This window comes from Chelonia mydas, chromosome 6 (assembly GCF_015237465.2).
Source record: "Chelonia mydas isolate rCheMyd1 chromosome 6, rCheMyd1.pri.v2, whole genome shotgun sequence".
Classification (NCBI taxonomy): domain Eukaryota; kingdom Metazoa; phylum Chordata; order Testudines; family Cheloniidae; genus Chelonia; species Chelonia mydas.
In genome coordinates this window covers 101,991,055-102,008,041 of record NC_051246.2, presented here as the reverse complement: position 1 = coordinate 102,008,041, position 16,987 = coordinate 101,991,055, and the positions used below count along the sequence as shown (strand labels likewise).

The 16,987-nt window shown below is 45.8% G+C and overlaps 1 protein-coding gene across 8 annotated transcripts in view; it reads left to right on the top strand.

The window, feature by feature from the left end:
- Window positions 1-16,987, top strand: part of TTC7B (tetratricopeptide repeat domain 7B) — a 322,836-nt gene that overhangs the window by 242,014 nt on the left and 63,835 nt on the right. The gene's annotated exons all lie outside the window — the stretch shown is intronic.

Here is a 16,987-nt window from a genome sequence, read left to right as displayed (position 1 = left end):
TAAACTTCAATCACCATAAGAATGTTTAATAATCTTGGGGTCCTAATAATAAAAATAATGCATATCATAGTTTGCTGAACTTAACCACAGAAATATAGTTTTAATGTGAGTTGCTTCTATCACTCTGCATAAAGGGGTACAATAATTAAAGTTGATCTTCCAAAATATATTCATTGGATGTGTAGGTTAAAAAAAGGGGAGACTGCTTTTTTTTTTAAAGGGGGGATGCATAGGTTTTTGCTGTTTTCCATGTGCAAAAATTCAGATACTTTTAATATATGCAAGTGCTTCTATTACAGAGGGAGGCAGGACAGTATTTATTAAAGCTATTGCTGACACATGTTAATCATTGTGGGCTGGATCTGAAAGGCACCTGTTCAAAGTAATGCTGTAAACATGGTATTTAGTATTTCAATAAAGTAAAAAATTGGACATTTGTTTATGCTCCTTTCAAAAAGTCTGAATGGAGGTAGATGCAGTCCAATGGCAAAGCAAGTAATAGATTGGGCCCAAAGCTTGAACTAGGCCTCTGGGCTGACTGTGTGAAATGCTTGCTGGTGCTGGCTAGTTGGTTGTTTTGAACTTTTTATGATACTTAAATTACTGAACTTTTGTTTCTTTAAAAAGGGGAAGATTTGGATCCTGGTATTGAGCCAAGCAGAGGAATGGAAAACACTTAAATAGAAAGCACTTGATTCATACATAAGATAGGGCAGCAGTTTTATAGTGTGATTGCTACATGGTGGATCAGAACTTTGCAGATCAATGGAGTGGTACCCCTGTCATCTTTGTAGTCGTAATGGTGTCTGAAGCTTCTTGCGAAGCTAAATATCATGGAACATAGATGGCATATATCCCCTGGAGAGGGGCAGGCATTTACAAGAATATCAGATATTACAACTGTAGGTGGAAGAAAAAACATTAGCACTGTATAAAAACTTTACTTGACAACAGAGTCACTGGAGTAAACAAACCAGTATCATTTTGCTTTTGTGACATCCATCCAATGTAAAAATGATAGTGGGGTTCTGATGTCTCCATTTCCTGGTTTGCCTGTTGGGATTGTGGTAGCATTTTCCTAACTGGTGAATGATCTGGAATGGAGTTTGTGCCCAAGAGTGGCTTGAAGCTTCGCACCAAACTCTTAAGTCAGAGAGTATCACTGATGGCAGTGTAAGGTTATAGTGCATTGTATAATGGTTTATGTGAAAACAGTGTTCTAATCATTCTTTTAAAAATACTCAATTTGAAAAGAAGTTCTTTGGGTGCTTGCTCATGTCCATGCCCATGTAGATGTGCGCGCGCTGCATGTACAGTCGCCAGAAGGTTTTTCCCTCAATGGTATCTGTCGGTCAGCTCCAGCACCCTCTGGAGTCTCACCCTCATGGCTTTGTATTCAGGGGACTGCCACTCCCTTAGTTCCATCTTTCTGCCTGTGATGGTTGCTGGAGCTACTCGTTCTTGCTCTGAAAGTACTCTCCGCAGTTGACTTCTTGTATGTTTTTCTGTAAATAGTTATAAAAATGTTAGTAGTTAGTCTTTGCATAAGTTGCTAGTATAGAGTAGGACCCCGCTTATCAGGGTTCTCTCCTGCCCAGCACCAGGGAATGCCTCGGTCTCCGGGGTTTAAGCCATTCAAGGCTTGCGACAAGCCTATGCCTATCAGTGATCCCCACTCAGTTTGCCACAAGTGTTTGGGCGAATCCCAGCTGTGTGATCGTTGCAGGTTTTGTAGAGGTTTCAAGCCCGAGACCCAAAAAGAAAGAGACCAGAGACTTAAATTCCTCCTGATGGAGGTGGCTCTTCATCCCTCAGAGCTGACTCACCCTGACTCAGCACCAAGCACCTCTGCCTCTGTGAGGAGTGCACCTGCTTCTGTGAGGGATGGGAAGCCCAGCCTCTCCGACATAGGCACCAACTCCGTGGGTGCTCTGGGGTTGGAGGACCCACGGGGAAAAATTAGTGGATGCTCTGCACCCACCGGTAGCCAAGCTCCCGCCTCCTCCTCCACCTCCTCCCCTGAGCACACCGCGTCTCCACTCCTCCGCCTACCTCCCAGTGCTTCCCACCTTGCCACCACCAAACAGCTGTTTGGCGGTGTGCCGGGAGGGAGGGGGAGGAGCAAGAATGTGGTATGTTGAGGGGAGGAGGTGGGGATTTGGGGAAGGAGTCGGAATAGGGACAGGGAGGGGGCGGAGTTGGGGTGAGGACTTTGGGGAGGGGTTTGGAATGGGGGCAGGACAGGGGTGGAGTCCGGGCAGGGCCAGGGGTAGATGGGGGTTGAGCACCCACCAGCAGGAGCAGAAGTCGGCGCCTATGCTCTCTGGTACCAAGAAGAGATTCCTTGCCAGTGTTACGTGACTCCCGGCACCACCACAGGTCGGTGGTACAAAGGAGGTCAGCACAGGAGAGCACGTGGCACCACTCCCATTCGCCAGTACTGCACAAGAAGCAGCACAAAAGCAGGCAAGGGACACTCCCCTACCCCAAAGTCCACCAGTCAGAAGGACTCTGGCAGAGTGAGACCTGCACAGGGCCACTCGGGCTCAGTGGCTGCTGCTGTGGCACTGTTGACTCTGGCCCCAGGGAGGGAGCCATCGAGTCCAGTGCTGCTGGACTCTCCCCCAAGGGAGAGCCATAGGGGTGTGGGACTGGTGCTCCCATCTACACCAGACATATTCCAGGTGGCACAGGATCTGATGTCCCTTCCAGTGCTACTGTTGCCATCTAGACATGAGCCAGCACCGGAGGCAAAGCCAGCTACAGTACCAAGGCCCCGGGTGCTGTTGAAAGGAAATCCCGCAATGATGCAGCAGCATTGGTTGCCTCCATCCCAGCACCCTTGCCAGCACCGCACCCCTATGGTCCTCCAGGGAGTAAATCCTCGGAGCCAGAGCCCTATACCTCATACAGGAGTTGGCACCACTCTTGTATGAGGTATTGGACGGAGGACATGAGCCAGGGGTTGCCTCCTGCAGGCTGGCCAGCACAGTAACAGATTCCTGTAAATGGCCCTTTGGGACTTTGTGGAGCGCTTTCCATCAGTCTCAAGGACCCCAATCAAGGAGGTCATGCTCGGTGGCATCAGAAACTAGAGCCCTGCTGCCGCCACATCCTCTAGTAGTACAGGGGCAGGACCAAAATACTGAGCCCAGTACCTCACATCACGGACCAGCACCACAGGACCCGTCAGGAGCAAATGGCCAAGAGCAAGATACTGGTTCTGGGATCCTTTTCCTCCTCTCTGGATGAGGCAGTTGTAGATATGTCAGTGGCACCCAGATAGGATGACCACAGGGTGCACCAAGAATTGTTGAAATGGGTGGCACAGAACCTGTGGATCCAGGTGAAGAAAATTTCTGAGATCTCCCATGTCCTAGTGGACATTTTGGCACCTTTGGGCCCTTCTTGGGTAACCCTGCCCCTGAATTCTGCCATCTTAGAACCTGTCAAGGCGCTCTGGCAGACTCCAGCCTCTTGCGGCCTACGGCAGAGAGTATACAGTGCAAGTACTTTGTTCTCCCAAAAGGATTTTAGTATCTATCTACCCCTCTCCGCAGTCCCAGATCTCTGGTTGTCTCAGCAGTGAACAAGCGCAAACAGCAGAGGCAGCAGGGACTTACCCTTAAAGCTAAGGATGCCAAGAAGCTGGACCTCTTTGACTGACAGACAACTATGCCACAGGAGGGTTCCAGCTTTGCATTGCTAACCAGCGAGTGCTCCTTAGCAGACACAACTTTAACTCCTGGGGTGCAATGACAAAGTTTAAGTTGGCCAAGGAAGGCAGGGCAGTAGCGAAGACGTCCCTGCAAGTGTCTCTGGATGTGGCTGACTCCGCCACACAAACCATGACCTTGGACATGGTGATGAGGTGGTACTCTTGGCTTGAGGAAGCCACAACCGCTATCTCAGTTCTACCAGTCACAGCTAAGGCAGGACTATAGTAGGGGCTACAAGAGGGGAGGGTATAGTAGGATGTAGGGGCTACAAGAGGGGAGGCCCCTTACTTAGCCCTTATCGACCCATGGATTGGGTTTGGCCAGGCAAGCATCCGGCTCCAAGCAGGCCTGTTGAGGGTATGTCTGAGGATGGCGTACCTGTTCTTTGCCAGGATCCAACCTTCCCTACTTTTATGGACTGGCTATCCCTGTTTTACTGGGCATGGGCCCATATTATGTCACACCGTTGGGTGCTACGCATGATAATACTCTGGAATTCAGTCAACAGTGTGCCCTTGTTGCCAAGAAGGCCAATGGCATTTTGGGATGTATACGTAGGGGCATTGCCAGCAGATCGAGGGACGTGATCGTTCCCCTCTATTCAACATTGGTGAGGCCTCATCTGGAGTACTGTGTCCAGTTTTGGGCCCCACACTACAAGAAGGATGTGGAAAAATTGGAAAACGTCCAGCGGAGGGCAACAAAAATGATTAGGGGACTGGAACACATGACTTATAAGGAGAGGTTGAGGGAACTGGGATTGTTTAGTCTGCGAAAGAGAAGAATGAGGGGGATTTGATAGCTGCTTTCAACTACCTGAAAGGGGGTTCCAAAGAGGGATGGATCTAGACTGTTCTCAGTGGTAGCTGATGACAGAACAAGGAGTAATGGTCTCAAGTTGCAGTGGGGGAGGTTTAGGTTGGATATTAGGAAAAACTTTTTCACTAGGAGGGTGGTGAAACACTGGAATGCGTTACCTAGGGAGGTGGTGGAATCTCCTTCCTTAGATATTTTTAAGGTCAGGCTTGACAAAGCCCTGGCTGTGATGATTTAGTTGGGGATCGGTCCTGCTTTGAGCAGGGTTTGGACTAGATAACCTCCTGAGGTCCCTTCCAACCCTGATATTCTATGACCCTTCTCAGAAGCAACTTCTACTCTGTGAAGTGCAAATGCTTCTGCAACTGGGCAGGGTAGAGGAGGTTCCTATGGAGTTGTGGGGTAGGGGGTTCTACTCTATTTCCTAATCCCCAAGGCCAAAGATTGTTTCAGACCCATCCTGGACCTGCAAAACCTCAACTAGTTCATGAAGAAACTGAAGTGCCTCATGGTCTCCTTGGCCTCCATTATCCCCTCCTAGGATCCAGAGGACTGGTATGCCGCCCTCGACTTGAAAGATACATACTTTCACATTTCAATCCTCCAAGACCACAGAAGATTCCTCCAGTTTGTTGTGGGTCAAGTTCACCATCAGTTCCCAGTACTGCCATTTGGCCTGTCAGCACCACTGCTCCCGTCTTCACAAAGTGCATGGCAATAGTCTCAGCCTTCCTGAGAAAGAAAAGAGTACAGGTGTACCCCTACCTTGACGACTGGCTGGTGGAGGCACACATCCAGCTAATGCTGTCAGCCTTCCAGAGATTGGGCCTGTTGACCACAGAGAAATCAATTCTTGTTCCTGTCCAAAGAATAGAATTCATGGGGGCAGTCCTCAACTCAGTCAGGGCCAAAGCCTTCCTGCTGGAATCCAGAGTCTAGGCATTAGGGTCAATCATTCAGAGCCTCAGAAAGCAACCTACCATCACATCACGAATCTGCCTGAAACTTCTGAGCCATGTGGCGTCCTGCACATATGTTGTGAAGTTTGCAAGGTTACAGCTCAAACCGCTCCAGGCCTCACTAGTATCCGCATACTGTCCAGGATTGCCTGGATATGGTGATCACGCTTTCCTCTCCTGTGATCACCTCCCTCTTGTGGTGGTTGGACCCAGGGTCTGTCTGCTTGTCAAGCATTCCAGCTTCACTTGGATGGGAAGTGCATGTCGGTGCTTACAGAAAACATGACAACAATGTCCTGTATAAACAGACAGGGTGAAGTGCACTGCTCTCACCTATGTCCAGGAAGCCTTCCCCTTGTGGGAGTTCTGCATAACCTGCTCGATCCATCTGGAGGCTTCCTACCTTCCAGGGGCTCAGTACATGTTGGCAGATCGTCTCAGCAGAGCCTTCTCCAGTCACGAGTGGTCTGTTCACTCAGATGGCATGAAGGACATTTTCCAGAAGTGAGGAACTCCCCAGATAGATCTGTTCACAAGAAAATACAACAGGAAGTGCCTGCAGTTCTGCTCCTTTCAGAATCACAGCCTGGGCTTGCTTGCAGACGCATTCCTTCTCCCATGGAAGGACCATGTTTTCTATGCATTCCTGCCTGTTCTGCTCATTCACAAGGTCCTGCTGAAGATCAAAAGGGATGGAGTGAGATTGATCCCGATAGTACCAGCCTGGCCACATCAGCATTGGTTCACCACCCTCCTGAACCTGTCGGTGGAAACAAAAATCACCTGCCTCTGTTTTCAAATCTAATCTGTCAGGATCACAGTCTCCTCCAGCATCCAAACATCAAGTTCATCTCACGACCTGGAAGCTCCATGGCTAAACCCCTCAGAGCTCATGTGTTTGGGCCTGGTTCAGGAGGTCCTGCTAGGAAGCAGAAAACCATCCACCAGGGCTACGTATTTGGCAAAATGGAAGAGATTCTCCATCTGGTTAGGCAACAAAATCGTGTATTCTGGGCTATTTGCTTCACCTAAAGCTTCAAGGGTTGTCAGTAATGTGACTGGGGTCCCAGGGGGCCACACTGAGGGTAACCTGCAAAGAATGGGACAGACCATCCCCAAAGCTGATGGATATTCCAATACTTAGATTTACCAACACAGCACAAAACAGCTTCTGGAATACCTTACTGGTTACCCAGAAGCCAAAACACAGTTCCCTCAAAGCAACCCAGCCTTGGGCTTACACCTAGACACCCAAGTCAAGTCAAATCCAAGACACCCAAGTCCAAGTCAAATATGAAAGTTCTACCAATCCCAAAGGATTGGACACATCACCCCCCAAGTTAATGAATATGTCAGATCTTACCCAAATACATGCTTACATCCAATCCTTGTTAACTAAACTAAAATTTATTAAAAAGAAAAGAGAGTGAGTATTGGTTAAAAGATCGGTATACATACAGACATGAGTACAGTTCTGAGATCAGTTTCATAATAGAGATGGTGAGATTTGTAGTTGCAAAGAGTTCTTTCAGAATTAGTCCATAGGTTATAGTCCAATGTTCATATCCAGGGTGATCCAGGTGGGACTGGAGCTCTGTCTTACAACTCAAGCTTCCCCTGCATAAAGCATCAAGCAGATCTGAGATAAAAAGGATCAGGACCCAAGGGTTTTTTATGCAGTTCCAGGCCTTTTCTTGGCAGCTTGGAGTCCTTAGGCAAACAATAGGCAATCATCGAGATTCTGAAGTAGACCTATACCCTAAGCATCACTGGTAATTAGCTACACGGATCAACATAATGCAATTGCCTGTTTTCTGCCATTTGCAGGTGATTTGTACATTTTAAAGAGAGATCAATACAGTGATATCACTATATTTACAGATCATTTAAATGTTAAGATCTCCTTTTGATCTCTGAATTCACAGAATACAGCATAGACAGGAACCGTTTGGTTACATTGTTAATCTCGAACTATTATATATATATATATATATATATATATATATATATATATACAAAAAATCTATAAATATGTCCCTAAAGGTTAAATATGGGTCATTTATCCTGCAGGATGCTTAACCCTTTCTGGCCATCTGTCACAAGTATCTTCGATCAGATTTCACCTGGTGGCTATCTCAGCCTTTCACCAGGGGATGAAAGGTAGGTCCGTCTTCGCTAATGCACTCTTTAGCCGATTTCTTAATGGATTGGACAGGCTGTACCCACATGTGAGGCAACCAATTCCACCTTGGGACCTCAACTTGGTGCTGTCAAGAGACTCATAGAGGTCCCATTCGAGCCTTTGGTAATATGCTCTGTACTCTGTTTGTCCTGGAAGGTAGCCTTTCTGGTGGTCATCACTTCAGCCAGACAGTTCTGAGAAATCAGAGCCCTGACTTCAGAACCACAATGAACATTTTTCTTCAAGGACAAGGTCCAGCTGTGCCCTCACCCAGCCTTCCTCCCTAAGGTGGTGTCACAGTTTCACAATAACCAAGACATTTTCCTTCTGGTCTTCTTCTCAAAGCCACATGCCAATAGCCAGGAGCAGAGGCTTCACTTGCTAGATGTCGGGGGGCGCCAGTCTTCTACATAGAAAGGACCTCATTTAGCAAGTCTACCCAACTCTTCATGGCAATGACGGATAGAATGAAAGGCCTCCCGGTGTCGGCCCAAAGAATTCCGTCATGGATTACCTCATGTATTTGCACATACTGTGACCTGTCAAAAGTCCCTGTTCCAGTCCTGATGGCACACTCCATGAGGGCGCAAGCATCTTCAGCGGCTTTCGTGGCACAGGTTCTCATTCAGGATATCTGTAGAGTGGTAATGTAGTCTTTGGTTCTCACCTCCACAACTCACTACACCATCACACAGCAAGCTAGAGACAATGCTGGATTCGGCAGGGCAGAGCTACAGTTCGCTTGTTGTTGAACTCCGAAACCACCACCTCCATCTGCTTGGGTGTCACCTATGTAGGAATGGACATAGTCAAGGACTTGAAGAAGAAAAAATGGTTGATAACCTTTCCGTAACTACTGTTCTTTGAGATGTATTGCTCATGTCCATTCCCAAACCCGCCCTCCTACCGGTCTATTGTAGTTAGCTAGCAAGAAAGAACTGAGGGGGTGGCAGGCCCCTATATACAGTGCCATGCGGGCCGGAGCCGACCCAACAGATACCACTGAGGGAAAAACCTTCCGGCAACTGTGCACACGGCACACACCCACCTACGTGGGAATGGACATGAGCGACACATCTCGAACAACAGTTACAGAAAGGTTAGTAGCCATTTTTTTCTGTAAGTTTTTAGATACAAAAATTGACAGGGGTTAAGTGAGTATACAGTATACTGTAGAAATTATGGTTATGTAGCATTGTTTTTTCTGTTTCCAAGCTAAGTATATTAACTTAAATATTTGTCATTCATACACTGTAGTCTATATTAACAATACCTTTAGTAACAGTTGGTCATACGGTAAAAAGTAACCATATATCAAAGGTCTCTAAGACACCATGTCACTTAGCAAACATCACTAACTTGTTCATTGGTAAGAGTTTAGCGTAACTTTTTCAAATTGTTGGAGTTCTTTGCCATTAAGAAGTAATGATGTTTATTTTTAGTAGTGCTGTATTTCTTTGTATACTTAACTAGCCTTGTCTTGCGTTGACCATTTTATTGTGCAGAAGAAATTAGGTAGCAACGCTGCCAAGTATTAATTATTTCAGAAAAACAAAAGAACCGAGAGCAAAAGATGTGCTCTATTTGGTTGAAGTGCCTACTAATTCTGACAGTTCAAAAAGAGGTGACTTTTCCTCCAGAGAATAACACAAAGATTTAGAATTGGAATGTGCCTGTAGGGATAGTCTGGTCACTTCCCCTGCATCATAGCATCACTTGTTTAAATATTCATAAGCCATGTTAAACAGGTGAGTGTCTGTTAGATTTGAATATTTCCAGTGCTGATAAATTTCACAGCCTCCCCTTGCAACTTGTTTTATTGTTCAGTGCATTACTCCTTATTCAGTCCTCAATGCCTAATGAGAACCAGTGACTTGTCTGCAATGTATGGATGCGAACCATGTCCTCCCTGCTGTGGGGAACCCTTTCCTCATTCCCATTAGTGGGAGGTAGTGAGGAAGCAAGTGATGCTGGCCTGGCCACTCTCTCCTCAATGACCCAGAGGAGTTCATTCCTGTACAGTCCATATCCTCCTGTTCCCCTCCTGCAGATACCCTGGTGATCAGATCTCCATGTCAGCCATTTCCCTGCCTCCTGACTGCAGTTACTAAAAAGATCAGAATAGGGGAAAGAGAGAAGAGACAACTAGGAAGGCCAGAGCACTCAGTAGGAAGAGAGGGAAAAGACAGAGCCACCCCAGTTGTGTGGAAGTGAAAAAGCACTCTTAGCACATAGATGAAGGAGAGAGGAGAGGGTGGAGAGAACAGAGCTCTTTCCAAGTGTTGCTTTCCTCTGAGCCCTTTCCAATTCATCTCTTTTATAAAGGTTACTTAACTCACCACATAAGGCTGGTATTTTGTGTAATGTTTCAGGGTGATGTACCTTATTTTTCTCAAGCATCCAAGTTACCTTTCCAACTGTGACATATAGTAACAAATATATTTAGTTCTGCATCTTGAGAAAGGAGCATTTCCTGTAGATTGACTGTCAGAAAACAACCATGGTGAAAGGCCAAAGAGCGGCAGTTTTTTTCAAGATACCTTAAAAGGGTTAATTATATTATCCAGCTGTGACAATAGACTGCTGTAAAACCTATTTTAAAAACTTAATTTGTGGTACACATTCTCTAAATAAAAGCAAAGATAACCCTGTGGGGAATCACTTTCTTCTGATGAGGAGGCTACCACTGTGGCAGTTTTGAAAACTGCTTTTTAACAGCCATTATATGGTAGTGTTGCATTATCTATCTTACCCTAGTGGAAGTAAAATTGCTATCTTAATTACATTAACTTGTGCATTAATATGATGTAAAAAGGTACAGTTTTTCCTCCTGTTGCCAGAAGCTGGGAGTGGATGACAGGAGATTGATCAATTGGTGATTTGCAAGTTCTTTTCATTCCTTCTGAAGCACCTGGCATGGGCCACTTTCAGAAGACAGGATATTGTGCTAGATTGGGGTCGGCAACCTTTCAGAAGTGGTGTGCCGAGTCTTCATTTATTCACTTTAATTTAAGGTTTCATGTGCCGGTAATACATTTTTAATGTTTTTTAGAAGGTCTCTCTCTCTATAAGTCTATATATTATATTACTAACCTATTGTTGTATTGTAAAATAAACAAGGTTTTCAAAATGTTTAAGAAGCTTCATTTAAAATTAAATTAAAATGTTGATCTTACGCTGCCAGCGCGCTCAGCCCGCTGCTGGTATGGGGTTCCGTTCACCTAGGCCAGCAGCGGGCTGAGCGGGGCCGGCGGCCGGGACCCCGGCTGGCAAGGGGCCGGCAGCCGGGATCCTGGCTGGCAAGGGGCCACTGCCGCTCAGGGGTTCCATCCGCCGGCTCCTGCCAGCCGGGATCCCAGCTGCCGGACCCGCTCAGCCCACTGCCGATCTGGGGTCCCGGCCCTGCCCACATACAGTGAGTACCTACCTTCTCCCTGGTTCTGGCCATTCTCTTCCTCTCTCTGTCTGCACTGAGCTGAGAAACTCCGGACCCCGGCAGGCAGCAGCGTGCCATTAAAAATGGGCTCACGTGCTGTCTTTGGCACGCATGCCATAGGTTGCCGACCCCTGGGCTAGATGGACCAATGGTCTCACTCAGTATGGCTGTTCTTATGTTAAAATCATAGAAACACAGCACAGCAGAAATATGTGAAAGGGTTTATAACTAACTCACCCTTATACTGACTCTAATATAGACAGACACAGCGCTTGAGAATATGGAATTTGTTGTTCTAATTGCCATGAGTTCAGGAAAGAGAGTTTTACTCACAAGTGGTTGAACACCATAACTCACTCATGGTTCTATCTAAATAAATAACTGCCCTAAATGTTGGTAGCTCTTTTTCAGTTTCTCTCCCTTCTTTCTATTTGCAGTTGTCACAGATTTGTCTCCCCATTGCCACCACCTCACATCTTCAGTGTTCACTGTTATCAGGCAACCTCAAACTTTGAATAGATTTCCAAGGTTACACTGCAGAGGTGGAAACTCACTGATTTATCTTGTATGTTAATCAGAAGAACTCTTTATCTGATAATGCTGCTGCTCAAACACTTTTTAGTGTATCCCAACTAAGGAAACAGAAAGTACAGTACCGGTCTTCAATTAATACGCTGTGCTATTATTCTTTTGAGAGGTACGTGAAGACTGAATTCCCTTATAATTTCCTCTGTTTCATTAATATAGGATTTATTCACGTTAATTACAAAGCCACTAAATACATTAAAGGAAGCATGAAAATAAAAGTAAGTACAGAAAACATAATTGGATTCGTTCACACTGCCAATATGTTTTATTATAAAGAGATCATATGATAGCAATCTTAGCAAAACTCAAACATCCATCTTGGACAGGGAGTCAAGAACTTGAAGGCATTCTCTCCAGGGTGGGGCAAGAGAACCTGCAACACAAAACCACCATTTTGTTTTTGAGCTCATCCATTTTCAAACTGTAGTTCTCCATTTCTTCTTTGAGAAACTCCTACCAAGTCAGGTGACTTGTCAACCTTTTATGAATGGCTTGTTTAAACTTGCCTCACTGATTTTAGCATAGTAATTTTTCCCTCTTACAATGATTTCTATCTTAGTTGGATTAAAAGACAGCTTCTCTTCTCTTGCTCCTGGGGTACAAAGATGTTTTCACTCCTTTATTTGTGGATGTCAGACTGAATTAGCTCATAATGGATTGAGGTGCTTGGGTAATTAGATCAGTGGTTTGCCTTGAATAAAGTATTCTGTTCAGCAGCTAACAAAGAGTTCATCCTTTACATACATTCTTAAATATAGATTTCCAATCTCTTCTGGAATTTAAAATATTAAAAACATATCTAGAACACAACATGTGTATACTCTCGTAGTACATTAGTCTGTCTTTTTTAGGTTCCTATAATTCTATTAATGGTTTATTAGTTACAGGAATACTTACTTGTTAACAGTGTCAAGCTTCTCCATATAAAACCATGCTGTCTCCCACCATTGTTTTACTATCTGTTAGTTCAAAAGAAAACCATTTCCAAAAGCTACACTGGCTTGCCCCTATCATTCAGGACTCATTGCTAGCATGGTTCTGACCTGACTCCAGACAATGAATACCAGAAACTGAACTGTGAGAGTTCTTTTAAGCTCGGACTTGTCTACACTGCCCTGCAGTTCAGACTATGCGGGTGTGAATAGCAGTATGCACCAAAGAGCTGCACTGTAACTTCCCCAGTGTGGATGCTGCAGGTATGAACTAAAAGGTTCTTAGTTCACATTAATGTAGTCTTGTTTGAAGAGGACCACTTTAATGTGAACTAGGAACCTTTTAATTCATGCCCACAGCATCTGCACTGAGGAGATATAGCACTGGCCTTTAGTGTGCACTGCCATTCACACCCTATAGTCCGAAAGCCCATGTAGACATGCCCTTAGCCTCTGCATGCTTATCTTTCAGTCCAGAATTGTGGTAGCAGCTAAAAATTACTTTTAAGTAGGTGGTTAATTTCTGCATGCTACTTGCTAATAATTACAGCTTTCACTTAGCACCTTTCACAGTCTAAACTAGCAGCTATTCTTAGAATATGCACCATCAGATGTTTCTGGTTTCTTCCAACCTTGCATTAGGACTTTTAAAGTCAATAAGCAAATATTTCATGAAAGCATCCAGTTCCTTCTACAGTGTTGTATAGTATGTGACTTTTACTCAGCTACTAACAGTATAAATCAACCTTTCTCAAATGCAGCCATTGTGGCCACGTGCAGCCACTGGTGATTTTTCTTGCATCCATGGCAGCCTCCTGGGTGTTGATGGCAGAGGGGGGCAAAGCAGCAGCCCCCCCCTCCCCCCCCGCTCCCTGTTGCTCCTGGATGTGCCACTTTGGTGTTGGTGGCTAAAGCTGCCAGCAGGGGATGGCGCCCCGCGCAGCTTCTTGAGACAGGTGAGGCACAATGCTGGAAGAGCAAGGTGAGTTCCCCCCACCTTCCCAGGGACAGTGGGGTTTGGGCTTCAGTCTGGAGGGTCCAGTCAGTCAGTCAGTCTCCTGGCAAAAAGATATTTTTGATGGGCGTTCAATAGCTGCAGACCACTTATGATGCCACCACTACTCGACCCCCCCCCCATATACCATTTGGGGGTCATTTAGCACTCTGTTTCCACAACTGGAATGCTGTAACAATGGACAAGTGGGTATTAGATATAATCTATTATGGCTATGCGATCGAGTTTACTTGCCTATCTCCTCCAAATCCTCCATCCCTTTTCAGGGACCATTCTCACAAGGGGATTCTCAGGCAGGAAGTGGAACCCTCCTCCAGCAAGGAGCAATAGAGCACATACACCTCAACAGCAAGGGAAAGGTTTTTACTCTATATACTTCCTAGTCCCCAAAATGTAGGGAGGTTGGAGACCTATCCTCAGTCTCCACAATCTCAATTGCTTTATTCTCATGATCATTCTTGCATCCTTGGAAAAAGATGTATGGTTTACAGCTCTTGATATGAAGGCCACTTACTTTCACGTGGATATTCACGCCGCCCACAGGCGTTTTCTCATTCATAGTTGGCCCCGACCACTTTCAGTACAGGGTGCTCCCATTTGGCCTCACCATTGCCCCCAGGGTTTTTAACAATGTCTTTCTGGCAGTAGCAGCTTTTTCTAGGTGGAACAGCTTCACTGGTTTTACGTATCTCTACAATTGGGTTTTCATTCATAGAATCATAGAATATCAGGGTTGAAAGGGACCTCGGGAGGTCATCTAGTCCAACCCCTTGCTCAAAGCAGGACCATCCCCAACTAAATCATCCCAGCCAGGGCTTTGTCAAGCCTGACCTTAAAAACCTCTAAGGAAGGAGATTCCACCACCTCCCTAGGTAACCCATTCCAGTGCTTCACCACCCTCCTAGTGAAAAAGATTTTCCTAATATCCAACCTAAACCTCCCCCACTGCAACTTGAGACTCTTACTCCTTGTTCTGTCATCTGCTACCACTGAGAACACTCTAGATCCATCCTCCTTGGAACCCCCTTTCAGGTAGTTGAAAGCAGCTATCAAATTCCCCCCTCATTCTTCTCTTCTGCAGACTAAATAATCCCAGTTCCCTCAGCCTCTCCTCCATAAATCATGTGCTCCAGCCCCCTAATCATTTTTGTTGCCTTCCGCTGGACGTTTTCCAATTTTTCCACATCCTTCTTGTAGTGTGGGGCCCAAAACTGGACACAGTACTCCAGATGAGGCCTCACCAATGCTGAATAGAGGGGGATGATCAATGGTCCCCCGATCTGCTGGCTATGCTGCTACTTATACAGCCCAAAATGCTGTTAGCCCTCCTGGCAACAAGGGCATACTGTTGACTCATAGCCAGCTTCTCGTCCACTGTAACCCCTAGGTTCTTTTCTGCAGAACTGCTGCCTAGCCACTCGGTCCCTAGTCTGTAACGGTGCATGGGATTCTTCCGTCCTAAGTGCAGGACTCTGCACTTGTCCTTGTTGAACCTCATCAGATTTCTTTTGGCCCAATCCTCTAATTTATCTAGGTCCCTCTGTATCCTATTCCTACCCTTCAGTGTATCCACCACTCCTCCCAGTTTAGTGTCATCTGCATACTTGCAGAGGGTGCAGTCCACGCCATCTTCCAGATCATTAATGAAGATACTGAACAAAACCGTCCCCAGGACCAACCCTTGGGGCACTCCGCTTGATTCCGGCTGCCAACTAGACGTGGAACCATTGATCACTACCCGTTGAGGCCAATGATCTAGCCAGCTTTCTGTCCACCTTATAGTCCATTCATCCAGCCCATACTTCTTTAACTTGCTGGCAAGAATACCGTGGGAGACCGTATCAAAGGCTTTGCTAAAGTCAAGGAATAACACGTCCACTGCTTTCCCCTCATCCACAGAGTCAGTTATCTCATCATAGAAGGCAGTTAGGTTAGTCAGGCATGACTTGCCCTTGATGAATCCATGCTGACTGTTCCTGATCACTTTCTTCTCCTCAAAGTGCTTCAAAAGGGATTCCTTGAGGACCTCCTCCATGGTTTTTCCAGGGACTGAGGTGAGGCTGACTGGCCTGTAGTTCCCTGGATCCTCCTCCTTCCTTTTTTAAAGATGGGCACTACATTAGCCTTTTTTCAGTCATCCACGACCTCCCCCAGTCGCCATGAGTTTTCAAAGATAATGGCGTGTCATAAATATAAAGGGAAGGGTAACCGCCCTTCTGTATACAGTGCTATAAAATCCTTCCTGGCCAGAGGCAAAGTCCTTTTACCTGTAAAGGGTTAAGAAGCTCAGGTAACCTGGCTGACACCTGACCCAAAATGACCAATGAGGGGACAAGATTCTTTCAAATCTGGAGGGGCAGGGGGAAAGGCTTTGGTCTGTCTGTGTGATACCTTTGCCGGGAACAGATCAAGGATGCAAGCCATCCAACTCCTGTAAAGTTAGTAAGTAATCTAGCTAGAAAATGCTTTAGGTTTTCTTTGTTTTGGCTTGTAAAATTCGCTCTGCAGGAGGAAATGGGTATTCCTGTTTTTGTGTCTTTTTTGTAATTTAAGGTTTTGCCTAGAGGGATTCTCTGTGTTTTAAATCTGACTGTGTGTAAGATTATCTTAGAGTTGTTCTCTTACCTTTTTTTGTTCTTCTAATAAAGTTCTGTTTTTTAAGAATCTGATTGGGTTTTTTGAGTCTTAAAAATCCTAGGCTGGGTTGTGCTCATCTTGTTTATTCTCAAGCCTCCCCAGGAAAGGGGGTGTAAGGGCCTGGGGGGATATTTTGGGGAAATAGGAACTCCAAGTGGTCCTTTCCCTGATGGTGTGTTAAATCACTTGGTGGTGGCAGCGTTTAACTAATCCAAGGGCAAAAACTTGTGTCTTGGGGAAGTTTTAACCTAAGCTGGTAGAAATAAGCTTAGGGGGTCTTTCATGCAGGTCCCCACATCTGTACCCTAGAGTTCAGAGTGGGGAAGGAACCCTGACATAGCCAATGGCTTTGCAATCACATCCACCAACTCCTTTAGCACCCTCAGATGCAGTGCATCCGGCCCCACAGACTTGAGCTTGTCCAGCTTTTCTAAATAGTCCTGAACCACTTCTTTCTCCACAGAGGGCTGGTCACCTCCTCCCCATACTGTGCTGCCCAGTGCAGTAGTCTGGGAGCTGACCTTGTTCCTGAAGACAGGCAAAAAAAGCATTGAGTACATTAGTTTTTTCCACATCCTCATCACTAGGTTGCCTCCCCCATTCAGTAAGGGGCCCACACGTTCCCTGACCTTCTTCTTATTGCTAACATACCTGGAGAAACCCTTCTTGTTACTCTTAAAATCCCTTGCTAGCTGCAACTCCA